We start from the raw sequence: 2689 nt of genomic DNA, 5'->3' as shown, positions 1-2689 counted from the left end.
TGGCCACTCCCGGCCACTGCAGCCTTGACCTGCTGGGCTCTGGCGATTCTTCCGCCTCAGCCTTCCAAGTAGCTGGAACCACAGGTGCGCATTACCACGTCTGGCTAATTTCTGATTTATTGTAGAGATGAGGTCTTGCCAAGTTGCCCAAACGGGTCTTGAACCCTCTGGCTCAGGCAATCCACTCACCTCAGCCTCCCAAAGCTCTGGGATTACAGACTGAGCCACCGAGCCCGGCTCATATCATTAGTCTTAATCATACATAACACTTAAAGATCCCAGCCTTCATACTTATTTATATTAACTAACTTTATAGATTAGAAAAGTGAGACACAGAAATATTCCCCCAAACCACACAGCTGGTAAGTGGCAGAACTGAGATTCACTGGCTTTCAAACAGTGATTCTCAGCCCCAATGGCTCTGTCTTGGGACACATGCTTTGTAATGCCCCTTTGCTATACCCAAATGAAATCCCTAGTTAATATAGCCCGTGTATACATATTTTTTTAACATGAGTGTTCTAATTGTAACATTAAGTAGAAAATAAAGAGGAAATAGGTTGTTTTATAATGGCAAAAGATCTGGTTCACCAGGGTGATATGAGTACTAAATCTGTATGTACCTGATAACATGGCTTCAAAATACATAAAGCAAAAATTGACAGAACTGCAGGAGAAATATATGAATCTATAACCATTGTGGGAGACCTTAACACACCCTTTCAATAATTTCATAACAAGCAGGTGGAAAACAAGTCAAGACCTAGAAGATTTGAACATGTGATTAATACATTTAACCTAATAGACTTACACAGAAAGCATCAGAACATGCATTCTTTTCATATACCCATAGAACACTCACTTAAACTATAGGCCATGGTGCCAGTTTCCAGGGACTTCAAAGGGGCGAAGTGACACAGGCACATTAAAATATTCTCTGAGCAAACACAGATTGTGCTGGAATTGATAATAAACACTGACTAGAAAGTCCCCCTATGTTCAGAATATTTAAAAATTCAATGAATATTAAAAGCAGGTCCCAAGCCATGAGTGGTGGCTTATACTTGTAATTCTAGCACTTTGGGAGACCAAGGTGAGAGGATCACTTGAGACCTGGAGTATGAGTCCAACCTGGGCAATACAGCTAGACCTCGTCTCTACAAAAAAAATATTTTTTAATTAGCCGGGCATGATGGCGCCTGCCTGTAATCCCAGCTACTCGGGAGGCTGATGTGAGAGGATCACTTAGCTCAGAAGTTGGAGGCTGCTTTACGATCACACCACTGCACTTAGCCTGGGTGATAGAGCAAGACCCTGTCTCAACAAAAACTCCCCAAAATCTAGGTCTCCCAAAAGCATTTGTGTCTATACACAAAAAGGAGTTCGGCTCTAGAATAAGCTAAAATTATTAGATAGTCTTTTCATCTACACAAGTTTCCATTCAAGAGTCACAGAGAACATAAGACAATTTTTTGGTGTCCATGACAGTGTAGCATCCGTGACTGTTCCCCATCAAAGATCAACTGTTGGGGCAACCAAAAAACACCCACAAATTTTCCCAAAGCCCCCTAGAGGGTTCCATTCTCTGCCACACATAATCGCTCTTCTGTACAACAGTAGAGAGTTTGAAATCCCAAAGAATGGCACAGAAAGTGGATAAGGGACTCAAGCACAAAATTTAAGGGGTTACCACAAAAAACTCACTATTTAAGATAAATCATTTTTATGTTTTTAGAGACTGAGTCTCGCTCTGTCACCCAGGCTGGACTCGCACTCTAGGCCTCAAGTGATCCTCCAGCCTCAGCCTCCCAATATTTTCATGACAGTATTTTAATAAATCAAATGAGTGCAAACAATCTATGACAAAAATATCAAGAGGTTAAGTAAAGACAGGATTTGATCCTGCACTTCTGTGACTGTGCCCTGTCCCCATCACCAAACTCCTGGCCTGGGTTGCAATCAAACTGTTTACAAAAACCAGACAGCTGGTCCTTGAACTCTAGTTTGCTGATTTGATTTTTTAAAATTTTGCATTAAAATATGATTTATGGCTGGGCGTGGTGGCGCACACCTGTCATCCCAGCACTCTGGGAGAAGATTGAGGTGGGAGGATCATTTGAGCATAGGAATTTGAGATCAAGATCAGCCTGGGCAACATAGCGAGACCTTGACTCTAGAAAATAAATAAGCTGGGCATGGTGGCTCATGCCTGTCATCCCAACACTTTGGAGGACAGAGGCGAGAGGATTGCCTGAGTCTAGGGGTTTGAGATCAGTCTGGGCAACTTGGTGAGACCTCGTCTCTACAATAAATCAAAAAATTAGTCGAGCGTGGTGGTGCATGCCTGTGGTTCCTGCTACTTGGAAGGCTGAGGGGGAAAGATCGCCTGAGCCCAGCAAGTTGAGGCTGCGGTGGCTGTGAGCATGCCACTGCACTCCAGTCTGGACGATAAAGAGTGAGATTCTAGCTCAAAAATAAAGAAGTAAATAAACAAAATAAAATAAATTAGGTAGGTGTGGTGGTGTGCCCCTGTAGTCTCAGCATCTTGGGAGTCAGACTCCCAAGCTGCTGGGACTACAGAGGCACTACTGAGCCTGGCCTATTATTATTATTATTATTGTATTTTTTCGAGTTGGAGTCTCAGTCTGTCACCCAGACTGGAGTGCAGTGGCCGCTCCCAGCCACCGCA

The 2689-nt window shown here is 43.3% G+C and overlaps 1 protein-coding gene across 1 annotated transcript in view; it reads left to right on the top strand.

Annotated features, from left to right (window-relative positions):
• The window catches only part of IL27RA (interleukin 27 receptor subunit alpha), a gene marked incomplete at its 5' end in the record, with an annotated part of 14095 nt that overhangs the window by 1727 nt on the left and 9679 nt on the right, over positions 1-2689 (top strand).

Source organism: Carlito syrichta, unplaced genomic scaffold, assembly GCF_000164805.1.
Source record: "Carlito syrichta isolate Samal-C Ts95f unplaced genomic scaffold, Tarsius_syrichta-2.0.1 Scaffold309188, whole genome shotgun sequence".
Classification (NCBI taxonomy): domain Eukaryota; kingdom Metazoa; phylum Chordata; class Mammalia; order Primates; family Tarsiidae; genus Carlito; species Carlito syrichta.
Note: the sequence above shows the minus strand (reverse complement) of the source record. Positions and strands in the feature narration are given on the sequence as shown.